The following is a 20,531-nucleotide window of genomic DNA, read 5'->3' as shown; positions in this document are numbered from 1 at the left end:
CAGCATGGAGGAAAAAAGACTGCATTTTAAATTAATTAATTAATTAAAAGCTATTAATTTGTCAGAGGAAGAAGAGCACAAGCAGGGAGAGAGGCAGGCAGAGGCAGAGAGAAGCATGCTCCCCATTGAGCAAGGAGTCCGATGCAAGACTGGATCCCAGGACCTTGGGATCATGACCTGAGCCAAACGTAGATGCTTAACCAACTGAGCCACCCAGTATTTTTGGGTGCACCAGGAACAGGCCATTCATTATTTTTGGCTGTGCTCTAGAGAGTAACACCTATCTTGCAAGATGCTTTTAATAATCAAGAGGAAGAATAACCAGGAAAAAAGATAATGTGACCTGTAAAGAGCTGTCAACACCTTACCATGGCGATGGTGACCTTTATATTCCAAGAATGTTGGTACCCATTCTTGCCTAGAGCAATTGTATATACAAGATAATCCCTCCAGCTGCAGGATTCTCCTAGTAAGGTTCAAGGATGCTGATATTACCTGATGCTTAATAGAACTAGACCCACCACCTGCTGCTTTTATCACAGAAGCTATGGGGCTGAGGGGGCCTCCGTTAGCAACACTCAAGACCTTGGTTACAAATGAGTGGAATACATAAGGGGGAGGGGATCTTTAACAGCCTTTGAGAGCAATATGAACGGCAAGTTATTTTTGTTCAGGAACACAAAGCAAACAACATTAGCGCTGAAAGGAATGCAAACCACATCTTGCCTATTTAAAGCAATAAAGGGAACAAAATTATACAGGCAAAGAGGTTCTTTTGTTTCTCCAGCCATGAATAGTGGTTTAAAAGTGCACACAAGCCACAAAGATGGTCGATACCATCTCAACTCCTGTGTAATGTGTTTCTTATTCTTCAGTGTACTTCTTTAAGAAAAAAAAAAAGATCCTACCAATAAAGCAATGCCATACTTCCTTCAACTTGCCTTCTCATTTGAACTTTATATTTATATTCTGTTGAGAAAATCTAAAGACATTATCTGTTTCCAGTAGTAGTTAATTCTTCCCAGGCACAGAGGGGGAGGATAAATGCAATTTTTTTCAAGCATACACTCATTCATTTACTATTTGTTAAGATCTATCATATTCCAGGCTCTCTGCTGGGTGAGGATAACAAAAATCAATGGGTTACCCTTCCCTTAGGGAAGAAAAGACATACATATATGCTAGTGTGTGTATTTGATTTGTCAAGAGAGAGAACAGTTTGGGATTTAGAAAAAGGAGAAGTTCTTTGTAGTCTTTCTGATCTGCTGAAGGGAAAGTACATGCCTGCAGAAGAAGTAGTGGGTGTGGGCACTAGAGGTAGAGTTAAACCTGATAGCGGGTGGCTTATAATACCAGGTTAAGGATTTGTGACTTTATTTTGGGAAGACATAGGGAGTAATCAAAGTTTTTGGGGTAGGGGAGTAGCATGATCTTCTGGTTATAAATAGATCTGAAATTTGGAATTTCACTTTTGAGAATGGACTCAGGAGATCATTTAATAGGTAGATTGAAGGATGCCTTGAGAAGGCTCAAAAGGGAACAGCACTTTCAAGCTTGCCCTCCTGTAAAGGTTGTTATGTGCTGCTGCTCATTCTCCCCTTAGCATGAAGAACTGTGTACGTGTACCCATGAGAGTTGAATTCTTTCAAGGTTGTCTCAGTCACTGGAGAAACCGAGATGACATTTCTAACTAAAATGACAAGAGAGAAATTCCACATGGCTGAAAGGGAGAAACTAGTCACCCCCCTCCCCCGGTCTGGAGATGTTTCTTTCTAGGAGGAAGGGCACTGAATCAGAACATGATAACATGTCCAGCAACCAGGCAAGATGTGGCCATGCACCATGCTCTGGTGATCTTGGGTCAAGTCTGGACATTGCCACTAATTTGCTGTGTGACCTTGAACAAGTCACTTTTCTTTTCTGGGCCTGTGTTTCCTTACCTATAAACTGCGAAGTTAGACTGGATGGTCTCCAAAGTTCCCTGAGCCTCGAACATTGTGAATTTATGGGACTAAGGAAGGCTGTTATTAGTTCTGCCATGGCAAGTCTGATGATCCCCCAGTTTCTCTTGCCTCTCACTGGTACTGAGGGAGGCAACTCAATAGGATGCAGTTTTGCTCAGACCCCTGGCCAGGGCTTACAACCTGAGTTCAAGTTCTGGCCTTGCTGTAGGTTAACAGTATGAACTTGGGCAATTAACTTAGCCTTTATGAGCCTTCGTTTCCTTTTCTAAAAAGAAAATAATGTGTCAGTGCCCTCCAGCCAAAGATTATTCCTTTTGGCCATGGAGATAAGAGCCAAGCTATAGGACATTAATCCTTGATATCCAGATCTTGACCTTTGCTGAATTTCTGCTGATCAGAATCAAGAGGGTGTCCAGAGAACACAGTGTGTAGCTGGATGAGGGGATGGTCTTCTTCTGGTTCTCTTGTTATAAGGTGAATTATTGGCTCCTGTACTTGATAATTCCTACATAGTAGGCCCAAAGATCCTGCACAGAATATATCAATCAACTGCAACATAGGCCACCATTAGAAACAAAAGGATGATGAGTTTTTGTGACAGGTCTCAAAATGAAGGGGCCTAGATTATAAAACTCAGACAATGAAAATGTGTGTCAGAATTCATCTGGGTCTGAGAGTCACATGGCTTTGTCTTTTACTTAATCACATGCTGGGGAGGGGCAGACAAGATGGCGGGGAAATAGGAGGAGGCGCCCTTTCAACCTGTACCCTACAGTGAGCTGATTACCTTCCAAAGAACTCCGATTACCCACGAAATCAGCCTGAGATCAGAATTATACACGTCTGGATCTCTACACAGAAGATGCCAGTGGGCAGGTAAAGCAGAGTGGGAACGTCGGACTGATACCAGAAGATTGACAAAAGGGGGAGCGAACCACCAGAGGCGACCCACTGGAAAGTAATATCCCAATAGGAGAGTGCCCTGTGTCTGGGGACCAGCATTAACTTGGAGTCTGGTAGAAAGCACTCAAAAAGAGCAAAGGATCACGGCGGGGGGGGGGGGTGATTGTGGGAATTCAGGCGGTTAGGGACAGGGGCTTAAGTCCCCAGACCCAGGACAGCCACCCCTGGCGCAGAGCCAGAGAGAGTGTGGCCAAGAAACCAGGTCTTGGTCCCTGAGCCACCAGCGCGCCTGAGAGTGCATGCGGTCCGGCTCCCGTGAGGGGCTGGGGGCAGAAGCACAGCCTTTTTGCAGTCCCCATGGGAGTGCCCTGCCGTGCCATCAGAGTCCGAGTTGTGCCCCACGACCTCCCCTGAGAGAGGTGCGCACAGGCGCCACCCGCCACCCGGTGCTCTTGGACCAGGAAAGACCAGGCACTCCCAGCCCAGGCCAGCGGGAAAATCTCAGTGTGCAATCGCTGCTTGGAACATCTCTGGCGGTCTGGAACTGCCCAGACAGCCGCCACTGCCGTGGTTTGGGTACAAGCAAAAAATCCTGCGTCCCCAGGGACTGTGACTCGGAACCTGCTCTGCCAGCGGCCAAGGGGGAATTTATTTGGGCTTGGCAGCCCGACTGAGGCTTCTCTCTGAGAAGGGAGGTCAGGGTGCAGTCTGCTTTCCTCTAAACCTACAAAAACCATCAAAAGCGGTCAAGGTGAGAGAGGAAAAAAAAAAAAAGTGAACAAACATAAAAACCTTCAGAGAACAAAAGCCTGAAAAAAACAGTGTCCTCAGAGCCCACACCCTTGAGGGGGGCGGGAGGACTTAACTCAGAGAACATCATTGACTGAAAACCCAAGTGGCAGGCCCCTCCCCCAGAAAACCAACCAGGAAAGGAAAAAAAAAAAAAAAAAGACAAGAGAAGAACCACTACTACTTCATAGGACAACTTTTATTTTTAATTTGTTCCCACTATTCTGGCTCATTTTTTTTATATAGATAATTTTTTAACCTATTTACCATCACAGTGAGATGTCCAGTACATCAAATTCCATAATAACCTTCTAACCTGAACTTTTTGATACATACACCTGTGTTTTTCTTTTGCATTTCTATTTTTTAAATTTCTTTTCTTTTTTTTTTAAATTTTACTTAATCACATGCTGCCCTGCTTGTCCTATACTATCGACACAGGGATAGCAAGGCTGTAACATAAATTTCTCTTTGACCATCTGAGATGAACTTCAGGGCCATGTGATTATCCCTGCAATGATCCAACTCCAGCTAATGAAGTTTAAAATGAGCTGCTGTCATTTACAGTGTCTGTTAGGGTCAGAGAAAAGCTTGGGCCACCTTCCTCAGTTGTATGAATCCCTACTGGGGGAACTGTAGTTCAGAGTATGCATCATGTACTCTGCGCTTGCGTGTTTTGGAGGTTTCTGAGTATAGTTTTCAGGGAAACTCGATCCAGTGGAAGGATGGTAATTTGAAGCACCTGAAAGTCTTTAAAAGCAATCCTGAATACATAGGGTAATAAGTTAGTGCTTTGGCAGATGGGTGTAAGCCCAAAGTCCACATGAGAAGTAATCCCCTATTGGGGCACAAACTGCATTGGGAGAATAAAGTATCATTTAGCATAGTAGCAGTGAGCCGAGTTTTTGCCCCTCAAGGTGGGCAGATCTCTTGAGTGGAGTCAAGTAGTTCCTGCAGAGATTGGCTCTTGTAGAGAGAAGAGCTCTGATATTAGTTCTCATTCCCGATGGGCTAGGTTTTGCTGGTAGGGTTGCTATAACCCCAGCAGAAGCATCTTGTTGAAGTGAGGTAAGGTTCAGTTTTTATAGACTCAAGTCTGGAGTTAATTATGCAGGGAGACTGAAGAACCAGAAAGGACATGTAGAAGGAGATCTACCTTAAGTGTTTAAAGAAGAGCTAATTAAATTTATAAAAAATCAGTTAAATTCAGAGCAGTAGCCAAGGTTGGAGAACAATGCAAGAGTTTCATTTTTTTCTCAAGTGGCAGAAGACCACAGGATCTCAAAAACAGCAGGAGTTTTGTAAGGGGACTCATACCGAGAAAGAGGGGTCAAAATACAGTAGTAAGCAGTGGATGACCTGCACATGACCCAGAATCTCACTGTCCTTTGCATGTCTCCCAAACAGGTCATTATCATGAGTACATTTAGTTGCCATGTAATTTTATATGTATGTACCTACAATTTTAATTTTTAAACGAGTTATGGAAACAGTGGAACTTACTTACATCATAATACCAATGTGGAAAACTTGGAAAGTTTGAACCATGACCTTGTTCAAAGCAAAATATTATGCTGAAATATTTGTGCATGGTAAATTTTTTAAGGACTCTGAATCAAGCCCAGGGCTCTTTATCTTGGAGCTAAAACCTTATTATCTCACAAATGTGGTAAAAAGAGAGAGAGGGAGAGAGAGAGAGAGAGAGACTATGATCTAAATATGCTTTTCAGTGTCCACAAAAAAGGAACACAATTGAATTGAATAACTTTCTTTGCTGACATTTTTGACTGATTATCTGGACTCTAGATAGTGGTAGAACACACACATGAAAGAATGATGCTTTTGGTCAGCTATCTTTACCCTTTCCAAAGGGAGGGAAAAATAGAGGGTTAGAAATAAACAAAATCAGAGGGAGCTGGCTTCCAATATGTGAAGTTATCACTACAAAAGGTAGTTAGATTCCTTCTGCAAGGAGAGGTAAGAAGGCTGGCTGTAAAAAAACAGATTTTGACATATACACTTGAGAGTACATCATACTGCTTGAGACAATAGCTTGGGCCCTTGACATTTTATTAAGCTGACAATAAAAAGCCAGCACTTAATAATCCCTGAGGTATGGCAACAAAGGAGGAAGGCTGCATCTCTTACATTAAACAAAATCTGTCTTTGGGGGCATGACAAGCTCTTCCTAAGGGTTTCTTCACTTTCTGTACTGTATCTGTACCATCTTGTTTATGTCAAAACTCCCTCAAGTGGCCATTGCAGTTCCAAAGCGTGTGTCCTACTGTATTAGAGAAATAAGGAGATGCCTTCACACATTAGAAAAGAGGAAAGCAGCAGGCTTCTGGCCCAGGAGAATGCCATCTTACATAAAGAAGACCCCAAGAGAGCCAGAATAGACTGTAAGGAGACTTTCTGTCTGGAGCTTGGTCAAAGGCCAAAGGCTGATGGTCACCAATCAGGGGCCAGCTGAAAATCCTCTAGATTCCAGGCAGATGAGGCATTGGCAGAAGCAGTTTTCTGGGACAACACTAAGACCAAATTGGGGAAGAAGCCTTTTTGAAATGGTGATGTGTTGTAAAATCTGACCCAAAGAATTCTGATCTGAGGAGATCTCCTGAATTCCTTTGCTACGGAGACCAGCTTAAGGTTGGACTTCTTAGGCCTGTGTCTGTGCTCTTCCTGTTGATTTCTCCACCTAAAAACTAACAATACTTAGGACATTAGACAGACAGACATATGAGCAGCTGTTAGAAGGCTACTCAACAATTTCACTGAAGAATAGTTCAGAACTGACCAGGTAACTGAGAAGTTTCACAACATCAAATTTCTGGGAAAATAGAATAAGCTCAAAGCAGAGGGGCCTCAAAGAAACATGGGAATTCAACTCATTCTGAGCTTACCTCCTAGCCAGGAGCCACGTAGTTCCCCAAACAGGCACAGAGTTAAGAGGCTTCAGATGTGTGCATACCATAATGGGGATGGGAATCTCTTGGTTCAAGGAAGGGAGTGTTTCTGCCAACTCTCAGCAGAACTTTGATTTCTGCCAATAATCTCCAGTTAAATACCACCACCAAGAACATACCTGTGGGTTCATTGCCTTGTTGCAAGAAGGAAGAATGTGCACCAGTAAAGGGAATGTTAGAACATAATGAATTTTGACTTGTGTTTGGTGATTTTCCAGGAGTGTTTAGGAAGGTGATGGGGCTCTTCTCTCTGAGTTGACTCTATCAGTAAGCAAGTGTAATGCTGTGATTGTGTATCTTGAAAAATCTTATCTAAAGGTGAGAAGGTTGAGCAAGCCTCCAGTCGTGGTTTAGAAGCAGCAGTCACTCGTATTATCCAGGATGGGGAGGTGTTTGATAGTTCTGTGATTTGCACAGTAACCTGATTTTTTTTCAGGGCTTCGACAAGATTACGAAGTAGCGTTGTTTTTTTGTCTCCTTCCCATAGAGGGACTGTGTCTGATGTTGGTGTCCTGTGAAATTACGTTCAACAGAATATCATGGCTAGCTATTAACAGACTGAGTTCTAGTCATGAACATCAGGCCTATTCTTAAGTGTCGGGGCCACTTTTTTCTTTCTTGTATGAGCCAATTCTTCAGTACCAGTGGGAGACTCAAAATAGAAAAGAGGTATAAAAGGATTCGTAAAAATGGACAGCACAATGGAAATGAAGTGAATGACTTTTGACCCATTTCTCACGTGGGAGGCACTAATCCAGAAACCTTGGCCATTGAGAAAACAGTCGGAAAATGGAAAGCAAGCAGGTAACACTTCTGGGCGCCTGAAATAAAAATGCCCAAATACCCCACATTTTTACAAGATCTTAGAGTTTTCTTCAAGGTCTATTAGTTTGTTTTGCACACATCCTAACAAGTTGTGCTATCATGCTCCCAGAAGATTAGAAACGCAAGGGAGAAGGTGAAGGGAATGCTTAGAAGCAGGAGCCAGATGAGTAGCAACAAGGTCTGGCACACAAAAAGGCCCTGAAGACATTAAGCTAAATGAAGGGGCCAGATACCAAGGACCACAGAGTGTATGGTGCCATTTCTAGGGAAGTTTCCAGAAGGGGCAAATCCAGAGAGAGAGAGAAGGTAGATTAGTGGTTGCCAGGGGCTGGGCTGGAATGGAGAATGAGGAGTGACAATTGATGGGTATGGGATTTCCTTCTGATGGTGAAGAAATGTTTGGCATTAAACAACTTTGCACAACTTTGTGAACTTAGGAAGAACCACTTTAAAAGGGTAAATTTTATTATATGTGATCTATGCCTCAATAAAAAATGTTAGAAAACAAAGAGTACTCAGATCTGGCATCCTGAGAACCTGATAGCAAAACAGGATTCAGGCACTAAAGAAAAGTTGACTTCCAAAGCAGGGCCAACAAGAGCCACGAGCTCTGCCTGCCTCCCGGTCTATAACCTCTGGAACCTTCTTCCTTGCAACCCCACACATGCAGCCCACACCCCTGCATGACCGCATGCCGGCCAGGGTGTTGAGGGATATAAAGACAACTAAGACATGGTCCCTGCACTCTGGACGGAACACATCTCAGGGCAACAAATGGTGTTCACACAAATGACCCCAAGCAAGTCATCATGAAAAGGGGACATTATTTTCAAAATGCTTACATTAAAAAGGCAAAGGAGTGGGTCATATGGAATTTATATTTAAAAAAATTCTATCAAAATTGCCAGCCTTTTAAAGGAATCTTAAAGTCTCTGGTGTCAAATTTCAGGTAGCTAGGAAGATAACGCATGTGAAATGGCTCATTTCCCCCGGAAGCTAGAGAATGAGATGCCACTGTACCTGCGGAAAGGCAACCAGCCCTTTACACCTCAATAACCCCAGAAAGCAGGTGTGTCAGAGTGTTTAAGATCCTCAGTCTCCTGGGCATTGGGATGTCATGGCGGCGACAGCAACAGTTATACTAACTTTTGTGATTTTTCCACAAGATTTGATGTGCCTCTTACTTGGAGGGCCAAGGACAGCACTCAGCTACAGGGGAGGGAAAGAGATCAGTGCATAATGGAGGGCTGTGTTTGGGGCTGGGATCCACTGATGGGGGAGACCTGCTCAAAGCTGTCCCCGTCCAGCAGCTCTCTGTCATTTGTTCTCTCAGTGGGGCAGGGGGGTGAGGGAAGGTGGGAGAACATACATGCTAGCCTTACCTCCATCTGGGCAATTACTGCTGGTGTAGACATATCTACTGGTTTTCTGGGTAGAGGACCTGGGGCAAGTGTGAAGTGAGCACCCATTTTAGAATGGTCTCTCTGACTGTAGGAATTAGGCACCATCACAAACCATGTCCTCCAGTGCCCAGCTATGTCCACGAGTGCCCTCTGAGGGAGACTCAGGGACTGAGGGAGAGGATAAGGGAAGCCCTCCTTCAGCTAAACATGAACCTAGCGACTTCAGAAGAACTCCTTAGGTCTAAATTCCCATGTCCATTCTCAGGCTACTTCAAGGGACCCAAGCTTCCAACTTGCCACAGGTCTTGGGACACAGGGCCTACCTTTGAAAACAAGCACTTAAAAGTTTTTTTTTTTTTTAAAGATCTAAGTTCAAGCCCACTACTGGAAAAGATACATTTCAAGGGAAGACACTCTGCTTTAATGTAGTGGCTTTCTGAAACTGGGGCCACTGTTGGTGGAGTCTTGAGTTCTGGCAGACTATGAGGGGGGTCAGAAGGAAGAGTGGTTTCTTCATGGAAAAGCAAGGGCAATGATGGTGGTCCTTGGGGAGCGTTTCAGTGGTTGTGCTCTTAGAGACTGAGAGAGCCAGATCTGGGCTGTTCTTTTTGGCAGAAATGAGAAGGGCAGGAAGGAGTGACAGAAATGCCGAGAGCTTTTGTGTGGTGACTCACCCGTGCTCCCCGCCCTCCCCCATCCATTCCTGTGAATCTGTATAGGTTTAGAGAGTATTAGTCAGCTTTCCTTGGGGGCACAGAGACCCTCTCAGAGGTGACTTCAAGTAATGGGGATTTATTGTAAGGATATTTCTGGAAATTGGGAGGGTGCCGGAGCCTTGGGGTTCCATAATCACTGAGGGCAGATTGGCTTCTAGGAGCTTGGAACAGGATTCTGGACCTCAAGCAGATCCAAGTTATCTCCTCCTCTCTACCACAAGGTAGAATTCCTCAATCCTGAAGCTTAGTTCTCTGCTCCTTTGTCTCTGCCTCTGTGGATCCCAGATCCCACTGCTTGGTACGACAGCAGGTGGTTTCTGCTTATTCATGGCTTCTGCTTGCTTGTGGCTTCTCTCTGTGTCTTTTAAGCTTCGAGTCACACGACCAGCTGCCTTTTCTTCTCACATTCAAACTTCTCCAGAGAATTCAATTAGACCACTGTTGCCGTGGCCCATGTTAGTAGCCCTTTCGTGCTAGGCCACCTCCTTGGGCCACTGGCCAATAAATGGGGTGTCCGTAAATCAGATGCCTATTCCTGGTCCAATAAGCAATTTCTGGGATAACAGCCTTTTCTCCTGTGTGGAAAGAGACTGTTGGTTGTAGTGTGTGTGTGTGTGTGTGTGTGTGTGTGCGTGTGCGCGCACGCACGGGTATAGTGGGGACTGTGGGGGTGCTCAACGGGGGGAGTAACAGGTTTTTTAAGACTTGGCCTATCTGAACTTCTGTCCTGGCAATAAGAAATATGCAGCACTTGGCAGTGAGGGAGAGGGGTGCTTTGAAGAGATTTCAAAGGCCTCTGCCGAGTGTGTGTGGGAGACAGCAATGCCCATAGCACTGCTTTTCAAGTCACATCTCCCCATCAGGTTGCAGAGAGTGGTAGACTTGGAAGGTACAACCTCATTCTGACTCTCTCTTCCTTTTCTGTCCTGTAAATGAGAACAAGAAAAGGTGACTGGAAAGGTTTGCAGAGCTCTTTTCTGGCTCTAGGAGGTGATGTGCAGGTTGCCATGAGAAATGGTCCTCCTGTGGCCCTGGTTATTGACACCTCAGCTCCTCTGAACTTTTTCCTTTTTATACTAAACTTAACATTTTTAGTCTTGAAGTAGTATTTGGAACTTAGCAAGTGCTCAAGTGTTTAATAAATGAATAAATGGATGAGAATGAAAATACGAATTTGCGATCAGTCCTTCAAGGGAGGCTGGCTAGGAGAAGGTCGAGGTTCCTGGCTTTGGTAGAACGAAAGCCTAGCTTTGAATTCTGGCTTTGCTACTTGCAAGCTGTGCGACAACGGGACAAGTTACTTAACTTCTCTGAGCCTCCCTTTCCTCAACTGTAAGGTTAGGATAATGTTCGCTTCAAAGTTCTTTGGGAAGTCCAAGGGACTACATACTTTCCTAGTGTGGGCTCTGACACAGGGTGCTCAAGTGTTGAGAGCTGGAAGTATCAGGGAGCTCAAGGGGCCTGGAGGATAAGAGCAGGACATCTACCTGTGGACATGAGTGCACAGTTCCACTGGGAAATGAACGTCTTGCCTGTGACTATGGAGAGGGGATCATGAAGGGAAGCCCACACCCCAGCTGCTTGTCTCATCTCCACCTCCCGGGGAGTTAGAAAGGCTGTGCCTCAGTACTCAGTACTCAGTACTCCTCAGTACTCAAGTACCAGATCCAACAGGGTTAGGCTACAAATCCGGCAGGCGTGGGCTGTTTCCAAAAGTCATCCGATTTAGAAGCAGCAAGAAAACATCTGGATCAAATACTGGCTGATGCCACCTGTTGTGCCAAATCTATATGGGGTAAATGAAGGCTTAGTCAGAGAACAAGTCTGTGGGTCAGTTTGGGGAGAAAAGCTAAGAGCCAAGAGACAACTAGGTCAGAGAGCGGGAAGTCCTGGCGTGGGAGGGGGAGGATGCTCTGCCGGGAGAGCGACCTCTGACTGGAGGCCAGGAAACCTCCCCTTTGTGTCTTCCCCCCCATCTATTTTCAAGATGCAACTCTATTAGAGTCCCAGTGTGGGCCAGCTCATGGCCAGGCAGGCTCTACTGGTCTGAGTCGGTGATGGGAAGTGGGGAAGGGAGGTTCTGGGCAGGGAGAGATGCTAGGTTCCTGGAGAAGCTCCAGTGGTGACACCTTGCTGCAGGTGACTGTTGCAGGCTTATGTTCTGGTGGAGACAAGGCTGCTGTGATTGCAAATGCTTGTCACTCCTCCGTCAAAATCACCATCTTCCTCCCCACTCTCCAGAAGTGCTCCACCTCTTAATGCTAAAATTCTGGGGTCTCTTCCATCCCGACTTCTGGTCTTTGCAGTTGTCAGCCTTGTGACTTCGAGGCCTCACTGTATCAAAGACTAAGCCTTTCCATTTCCTCCCAAGACCCCAAGAAGTCCCCTCATGCCATCACTTGCTTCTCTGTGATGCATTGTGCCAACCACCCCAGTGCCCCTTCTACTCCTTCACCTCGCTGTCTGCCCCTGTTAGCCTCTGGGGAGGAGCCAACTCAGTCTAGCTGGATGCCTGCTTTGCACCTGGCTGGGGTGGTGAACCGCTGCCCAAGGTCGCACCACCTCCTGCATTTAGGCCAGCACTGGGTTTCCAATCTGCACTTTGTCCTCAGTGCTGCCGCTTGCCCGAGGCCCTTCCTTGGACCTGGCCAGCTTTATGCATGGGTCCCACAAAAGCTGTCACAACCAACCCCCTGCCTCCTCCCGACTTCGCTTTCTTTCCTACTAACTCCTCTGTTCCCACTCCCAAATCCCAGCAGGCTCACCTTGTACTTCAAGGTCAAAGTAAAGTTCATTGTGTGGAAGGATCTTGCTCACTCTCTGGTCCCTCTGGCCCACTCTTCCATAACAATGGCAGGCAGCTCTTACTTTTGGGTAAAGCTAATACTTGCCCCCAACATTGAGTCCCATCTCTTCTGTGTTCCTCAGTGAGCTTATTCCATGGATGCTCCTTCTTTCATAGAGACACAGCCTTTTCCTCACTGCCAGTGGTCTCCCATTTGCATTTAAATGTGCTCCTGGCTCTTTCAATAAAAATGACAAAACTCTGTCAAGCAGGGCCTCCCTCCCCCATCCACCATGAAACTATGGCCTGTCACTGCTTCTCTTTACAGTGTTCTTGAAGGTACTCTCTGCATGGTGCCCTTTCTCATTCACTTCTCAACCCTCACAGTCTGGTTTCCTAGACCTAGCTTCCATGAACACTCTGTGCAACCCAGATTTCAGCTGAAATCACTGTGGACCTCTGGATCCTAAAGCCCAGGGGATACTACTTCTCAGGCCTCCCAGATCTGCTCTTTCTCCTTTGTTCACTATCTTGATAACTATCGTCTCCAACCACTCAACTGGCCAAATTAACTTTGATGTGAGATCCAGCTCCTACTAACCCCACTGGGTGCTTTCTCTGTTCCTCCCGCTTAACTTCTGGCAGTTCATTCTCCTTTCTACCCAGACCCAGTCCATCACCAAGGTCAATCGATTCTACCTTCTTACTCGCTGTGGAGTTCATCTTCATCTCCGCGGCCACAACCATACTCTGGACCCCCATTGTCTCTCACTGGGATTTAGGAGCAGGCTCCCTGCTTGCCCTTCTTGCCTTGATGTGTGGACCCCTCCCATCCATTCTCCACACAGTTCTCAGAATGAACTTCTAAAAAATGCAAATCCGTTCATGCCCTATCCTCTGGCCTAAAATTCTCCAGGGCTTCCCCGATGCCTTCAGGATAAAGTCCAAACTCCTTAGCGGGGTGTCCAGGGCCCTTCACATCCTGTGGTAATAGAAGCATGACTAACTAGTGTTTGGACTTCGACAGACTCGGGACAACTCAGACTCTTGTTTAAATTGCGGCAGCACTTTGGCTGTGTGACTTTGAGTAAGTTACTTAACCTCTATGAGCCTCCGCATTCTTATATATATAATGAGGGTAATATGCCTACATCAGGCAGTGCTGTGAGGATAAAATGAAGTAATGTATACAGTGTCTTTGTTTTTATACTTGTCTAGCAAAGTGCTTTTCTCATTGTAGGAATGCAGCACATGGAACCTGCTATTTATTGCCCCTCTCTGCCTCTTGCCTGTCGGCTTTTCACCAGATGCCCTCTGATCCAGTGCCCCCGAGCTGCTGTCCTCAACAGAAGACACCATGCTTCCTTTTCTCCTTCTTCCCAGTTTATACTGTCTGCTGCTCTGTGCCTACCCTAGCCCCTTCCTCTCTTTGCTTGAATAACTCCTCATAATCAGCTAGGGTTCTCCTCTGGAAGTTTCACCTGAGCACCCCAAGACTAACCGCTGGGCCTGGATGTTTCCACAGCAGTCATTTCACACTCCTGTCAAGGCCTTCATTGTCTTAAAATTATCTTGTCAAGTGCTCCTCCCTGTGCGAGGCATCCCCTCCTGGGTAGGGATCATGTCTTACTTATCTTTATATCCCTAGAACCGGGCGGTTAGTAAACATTTGCTGAATGAACAAACTTAAACTTGAAACTCTATCCAGGTGGTATTCAAATACTTACTCTCATTATTTATTTGCTAGTAACATGCGCATTCTCGTTTATTTTTCTGTTCCTCTTGGGAGTAGGGGCCATCCGTACTTCAGATTGTAAGTTCCCTGAGGGCAGGGTCCCTGGCAGAATGGTGCCAGTAGAATTAGCATGCAGGCGGCTCTCCTCAGGTATTGCTGACAACTTAGCCTCCGAGAGGAGGGAAATCTAATGATGAGGTAACTGGGTCTTCATCTTATTTTGTGCAAATCTCAAATCAAACTTGGTGGTCATGGAGGGTCCTGGGCTGGCTCCGAGGTACTGCAGTGGCAATGGTCACAAAGGTGGCGTTGGGGGCTGAGAGCAGGGAAGATTTGAGAGGGGGAGGTGAAGAGCAAAGTCCTAGAGGAAATGCACGATTTCTTATTCTGGTCATCTGGGAGAATTGTGGACATTTGCCCCGGGGACTGTCAAGCAAGGACTGACCTTTACCACTGAACTGGCTTTAGCTTTTGTTTTAAAATCAGTTTTCAGGCAGGTGAGAGTGTCTGAATGTCACTTCCCATCACTTCATGGGTGAACCTGCCTGTTTTTAGTGAGAGGGATCCCTGGGGGTTTCTCCCGCCTGATGACCTGAGTTGATCTTGCTTGCTAGCCCTCAGCATGGCAGAGTCCTTAGGTCTATAGAACCCTAACATCTCCTGAGTTGTTAGGAATGACTGGGGTACTCATTACTTTTGATCTCTAATAGAAGTGGAGGTAGACTACAAGCCATCTGTAGAAACCCCTGTCCCCCTACCCCATCTGTTGTCCTGCAAAAGCCAGGACATTATTATTCCCTGTAGCCACACTGACTGACAGGACAAGCTTGCCTCCATGACCACCCTACCCAGTAGGGGGTCAGACTGCTGAGTCCTGGGGAGATGAAGGTGCAGACGGCTGCTGAGCTCCCTCCCAGGACAGCCCAGTGCCCCAGGACACTCTTGTTTGTTAGGCTCACTCTCTTCCACGTCCTGTAAGTGTATGAGGTATGTGGAGGATGAGGGGCCAAAGACTGATTAATTTTGCACCTTAGATTCTTTTTAGACCCCTTTTCCATGTCAGAGCTCTTAAAGTTAGCTTTCTGATGACTTACTAAGAAATGAGGTTGGGCTGGGTGCTTAGGAGATCTTTAAGAGTCAGGTATTTTGTCCACTAAGAATCTAAGCATTTTTGAGGAGGGAAGACCTCATTTGAGTAACTGGTCTTAAGACTGACTTTAATTAAAATTCCTTTATCCTCTCTCCCAATACTGTGAGTTTCTAGAGCAGAGGCCCAAACATTTTCTGGCCCTACTGGGAGGCCAGCCCCTTAAAGGGAGTTTGAAATGTATGTGAGAACTGTTTAGGTTAGGCAGACACTTCTTGCTAGGAGTCGGGGTGCTTGGGAATGACAGAGGTTGAAACTGCTTTTCCAGAGGCTTCTAAGAAAGATAAACTCTCCTCTGTGTGGAGGGACAGAAATGTGGCCTGCGGAGCAATGGAGGACTAAACCATCTGGTCTTCCTGAGGGTAGACCCTTTTTTAGATATCTGATTCTCTACTTGAATTAGGTTTTGCTATTGGCAGGTTTATAAACAGTGAACCAGGGAAGTGTCTGTGAGAGGGTCTGCATTTAGAGGGAAAGTCCAGAGGTGTTCAAGGCCCCTCATTAGTAAACATATGTTCTCTCTCTTTCTCTCTCGTCTCTTAAGGCAGGAATTTTGCTCAATACTGGGCAGAGAGGTCACGAAATGAGGCAGATTGAATGGGTCTCTGCAAAAACCCCCCAAAATGGGTCTCTGCAATCTCTTTCTCTACTTTCTGCCTAACAAAACGTCTGCAGCTGTTTGCAGTTCTGGGACTTGAGTATCCTAGCAGGCAGGTAAATAGGGACTAGGCTTTGAGTCTGCCCATTTGGCATGTGGTGGAGAGAGGAGGGCTTCTTGGGAGCTGGGCCCCCAAGGCTCCAGCCTTGGAAAAATCAGGCAGGATTTTTAAGGAAATCAGCACCCTGTATTGTCTTTTTTTTCCTTCGGGAATTTATATCTGTAGGATCAGCCTAGAATGAGCACTGTGAGGCTGCAGTGGCTTATTTACAAGGCTTCCTAGTTGTTCAAAAATTATTTTAAAATAACCAGGTTCTAATCTTCCTCCAGAATAACAAAGACTGTGAGCCTAATAATAGAAGTTAGAGGAAGGGATCAGTTTTTCAGATGCATTCATTCATTCATTCAACTAGCATTAGCACCTTCCATGTGTTTAGCACTGAGCCAGACATTGAGATGGAAATGAAACAGAAGATTGTGACCCTGCTGTCTTGGAGCTTTCAGCTGAGAAATCAAGAGGAATGGCCAGGAAATGGCTAAGCGTCTGCAGCACAGAAGGGGAAAGTGGTTTGACTTTTCTTTATTCAACTTGGTTTGGACATGGGGTGTACCATATACTTGGATTTTCCTGCAGCAGATTTTTTTGTAACTTTTGAGTTCTGAAACGTTTTATTGAATACTTTTGATGGGAGAGCTTTAAAAAGATAACCTCTTCTGCCTTTTAAAACAATTCACAGAAAGCAATTTCATCTCTTTCTAATGGTTTGGTTCTAACTTGACCTTTTCTTGAATATCCCCCAAACTTTTCTAGTTATTGGTTCTTTCTTCCAAACCAATGGTAGTCATTTCTTGTCAAGTTCTAGCTGTTCTAGCTGCTACTATACCCTAATTGTCTGTAACCATTAGAATTGAGGATGGACTGGAGAAATGAGAAAGCTATTTTTGTTTGATGAGCAAGCTTAACTTCACATTCAACTTAAGGGTAATAAGCTTTGGCTTGGTGGTTGGGGTATTATATGGACACTGTGATAACTATTCTCCTTTTCTGAGTAGTGTTTTCCTTTCCTATAGCTGTGTTCTGCATAATCACAATTGTTGGATCTAACTTTTTTTTTTAAAGGGGAAAGCAACCATGTGGTCTCCTGTCTTTTTTTTTTTTTTTTAAAGATTTTATTTATTTACTAGACAGTCAGAGATCACAAGTAGGCAGAGAGGCAGGCAGAGAGAGGGGAGGAAGCAGGCTCCCCACTGAGCAGAAGAGCCCAAAGTGGGGTTTGATCCCAAGACCCTGGGATCATGACCTGAGCTGAAGGCAGAGGCTTTAACCCACTGAGCCACCCAGGTGCCCCGGATCTAACTTTTGGCTAAGTAGGGCAAAATCATGTAAGATGAGGTATCAAAGTCAGTGATACTGTCTATTGCTGTGAAAGTTTAAAGAAGAAAAAGATTCCCTCAACTCCCTTCTCCTCTCCATCTCCCCTTGTCCTCCATGCTATTTGTTATGCTCCACAAATAAGTGAAGTTGAGGGAAATTGGAAGGGGGAGGTGAACCATGAGAGACTATGGACTCTGAAAAATAATCTGAGGGTTTTGAAGGGGTGGGGGGTGGGATGTTAGGGGAACCAGGTGGTGGGTGTTAGAGAAGGCACGGATCGCATGGAGCACTGGGTGCAGTGCAAAAACAATGAATACTGTTACATTGAAAAGAAATAAAAAATTAGAAAATTTAAAAAAAGAAAGAAGGAAAGAAAGAAAGAAAGAAAGAAAGAAAGAAAGAGAGAAAGAAAGAGAGAAAGAAAAAGATTCCCCATGGGCTGGGCATCCACAGGAAAGTTTTCATGGAAATGAAACTTAGTGAGACCTTGAGGACATGACAGGGCTTTAGTGAGTTGTATGGGAGTGGCTACATTGTTCAGAAAGGGTAGACTGAACTCTCCAGTGGAATCAGAGAGTTTTTATGGTATAACACTTCATGAGTTTAACTGTAATGCCATGTCATCTACCCTGCCACTCTGGGTGGGGATTTAGTCTACAGAATTTGGCTAAGTCCCTTCCACACTCTGTGGGAAGCCATGGTGCATTTGGTAGCCATAAGGGCTTCCTGCATTATGAGCATGAATTGCAGGACAGAAATGTGTACCCTGGCTTTAACCAAGAGGACATAAAATGAAACAGTATCACTGAAATTCTATGTGTACTTCAAAGGTAGAGGAGGAAGAAGACTGGGTTCCTCTCCTCCTTGTGCTGTCAAAGGCCCATCCTCTTCTCTAGAATCCAAAGTTTCCTAATACTTCATAAAGATTACAAAATTACACTCAATATCAGGAGCCACCAATGGGTATTAATATTAGCTCATGTGGGCATCTGTTATGAATGAAAAATATTAAGGTCTTTTTTTTTTTTTTTTTTTTGACTTACCAGTCCTTGGAAAATAAGGAAAGGCAAGAAAAAACATGCCACTTGGTCTTGATTAAGACCCTACTAACTGGGGCACCTGGGTGGCTCAGTGGGTTAAAGCCTCTGCCTTTAGCTTAGGTCATGATCCTGGGGTCTTGGGATCAAGTTCCATATCGGTTTCTCTGCTCAGTGGGGAGCCTGCTCCCTTCTCCCTTCTCTCTGCCTGCCTCTCTGTCTACTTGTGATCTCTCTCTGTGTCAAATAAATAAATAAAAATTTAAAAAAAATTTAAAAAAATATACCCAGTGCTAGAAAACAAGAAATAATGTCTTTGGTAGATCCAAAACTGAGGAATCCTTGAAGGACAAAAAGTAGTCAAGATCTGATGAAGGAAGCTATAGCTCCAAATGCTGCCATAGGATTCCTAAAAAATTGGTTTCAGGTCTCAAAATGGCAAATATGGAGCAGAAGGAAGGCTCAGGCAAGAAGGTGATTCCCCAACACACTACATTTGACTTCCTTTGGGTAGGCAGTGAGAAATAGAGATTGCTTGGACACTTGAGTCAGAAAGTCAGAGTAGGCTCCAAGTGAAATCTTCTCCCCTATACTCCCTACTTTACTCCCTACTGGCTCACTATACTGACAGCAGCCACCTTCTCTCACTTATGTTGGACAGGCTGAAGTAAAACCTGCCCCACAATACATCCTACTCTTTCCCTCTGTTGACCAGGTTAACATAGGTTTTCTGATACAAATATGAGCATGGGTGTAGGATTTAACAAAAATGTGTGGAAAACCAATAATGTGAAAAAGAGATACTGATTGCAGGGGAAAAAAAGTTCACACCCAAGGAAATGTTAGTAGTGCAAGCAGAATAATTTTCTGGAGCTTTTGAAATAAGTATTGCTATGGGTCTATTAAAAAAAAAATCAACCAAAGACCTTGGAACCTAAAAATATTCACAACAAAATTTAAAAACCAACAAATGGACAGTACTATGGACATAGCCAAAGAGTAAGTTAGTGAACTGGAAGATGAAATGGAGGAACTCTCTTGTGTCACCTAAAAGGATCATGAGATGAAAATATGGAAAGAAAAGTTGAGATTTGGAGAACATGAATTGAGATATTTTGGTATCTGCCTACAAAGAATGTCAGAAAGAAAATAGAAAAGAAACAATATCACAAAATTTACCAGAAGGTATAAAATAATCAGTAGAAGACAAAAGTCCCAATATTCAAAGATGATGAATGAAAAAAGACCTGTAGCTGGATACATCACAATAATAAAGTTAAAGGAAATCTACTAAAAAAGAGAGAGAAAAGGAAAGAAAAAGAAAAAGAAAAAAAAAAACTTCCAGAAGGGGGAAAAAATGAGAGTGACAACAGACTTCTCATGGGCAATGCTAGATGCAAAAAGGCAGTGGAATTGTATGCACATAACTGTGGGGCTGGGTGGGGAAGATATTGTACTGGAATTGTATACCCAGCAAAACTATCATTTAAGTGTATCTATGAAAAAGAGTCATTTTGGACATTACAGATCAGTTTACCATTCACTAGTTCCCTCTATAAAGATTACTAGAGGTCATAAAAATGAAAGAAGTGGGAAGGAAGTCAAGGACCTACTCTGTGCTAAATGCACATACTTCTGTCATAGAGGAAGGCAGTTTCAATTAGTTCACATCTGGTTGAGGGAAAGTGAATGTATCTGTCCTCTCCATAGGACAATTAGTCAGACAGAAGCAACTGCCCAGACAGAAAGTATGAGCTGAGCTACCTGTGTTTGTTCACTGTATTAAAGAGTGGAATGGGCAGGACATGCTGGCAGTCTCCTCTCAATCCTGATCCAAGCCCTTGGTTTTATCTCTGGAGTCTAAAGAGGCATGGCTGGAGGTTGCCATTATGTACATTCTTTCTCTTCTCAAATCCATCCCATTAGTATTCATAGGGGATGAGGTTGGGGAAGCTATCTCTCTCCCTGTACTGATGGTCTGGATTGCAGTAAACCCACCTGGGTGACTTTTCCTGATTAGAAGCACTACAGTGGCAGTCTTAAATTGCTCAGAACATCAGGCATATGCCCAGCTGAGCAGAGGGAACATGGCCTGGGCCTCTGGGAACTCTTCCCAGTGGCCTGTCAATTTGGGACACTGCCAGTTCTCCTGGATTGAGGGGGAAGACCAGTAAGGAAGAGGCCCTGGCAGTCCTGGGAAGAAGAGAAAAAAATTACTGTAGGAGGCT

This window comes from Mustela erminea, chromosome 6, assembly GCF_009829155.1.
Source record: "Mustela erminea isolate mMusErm1 chromosome 6, mMusErm1.Pri, whole genome shotgun sequence".
NCBI classification, from domain to species: Eukaryota; Metazoa; Chordata; class Mammalia; order Carnivora; family Mustelidae; genus Mustela; species Mustela erminea.
This window is presented reverse-complemented; position numbering follows the sequence as displayed.